Genomic DNA, 1174 nt, shown 5'->3' on the forward strand with positions numbered 1-1174 from the left:
TACTATGTTGTTAACATTTTTATAGAAAAGTATAAATCTTTGCTCTTGCTCGTTTAACTTCAAGTGACGGCCAATTAAGTTTATTAATAATTTATGTGACTGATTTTGAGTTTGGTCCAGTACGATAATAATTTGTGACGAAACGAGCTGCTCTTTTTTGCACCTTTTCAATATGGTTAATTTAATTACTATTATGGGGATCCCAAACTGTTGAAGAATATTCAAGTTTGGCCTTACTATTACTTACTATGCATATTCCTTAACTTTAGGGGCATTTATTTTGAGATTTCTGCGAAGGAATCCTAGTGATTGGTTTGATTTACGGTGACAGAATTTATATGTTGATCCCACTTCAAGTTGTCTTGGATAGTTACGCCTAAGTATTTTGATGATTTTACTCTTTCTAAGGTATGGTTATGTAGCTGATATTGGAAGAGGAGACAGCTAGCTTGACGGGTGATGCTTAACACGTTGCATTTATCATGATGGATTAACATGAGCCAATCCTGCTCCCATCTACAGCAGCCTCCAGATCACTTTGCAGCTTTTGGGCATCCTGGTTGCACTTTATCTCTCTATAGATAATGCTGTCATCTGCAAACAGGCGAAGTGTGCTGTGTTGCAAGTAGTCCGGCAGGTCGTTGATATAGATGAGGAATAGGATAGGCCTAAAGACAGTTCCCTGGGGGACGCCAGATGTGACTGGAACTTTTGTGATGATTGGCCCTCCAGGACGACCGTTTGAGTACGGTCATGAAGAAAATCTGTTATTCAATTTAGAGCATTACATTGTATACCATAATAGTTGAGTTTGTATATAAGATGTTTATGTGGCACTTTATCGAACGCCTTGGCAAGGTTCATGATGATGACATCAGTTTGAGTGTTTTCATCATTGGGATTTGTAAAGATTTTGAAGGAAAGGGACTAGCTGAGTTTCACATGAGCGTTTAGATCTAAAACCATATTGCAAGTCATAGAGGATGTCATTGTTTTCCAAGTGGGTCATCACGTTACTAGAAATAATATGTTCCAGGATTTAACAACAAATACATGTTAAAGATATAGGCCTGTAGTGGATGGCATTATGTTTGTCGCTTTTTTGAATACAGGGAATACATTTGCCTGTTTCCAGTCATTAGGGAATTTGCCGGATATTAGAGATTTATTGAAA

Source organism: Dreissena polymorpha, chromosome 4 (assembly GCF_020536995.1).
Source record: "Dreissena polymorpha isolate Duluth1 chromosome 4, UMN_Dpol_1.0, whole genome shotgun sequence".
Taxonomy (NCBI): Eukaryota; Metazoa; Mollusca; class Bivalvia; order Myida; family Dreissenidae; genus Dreissena; species Dreissena polymorpha.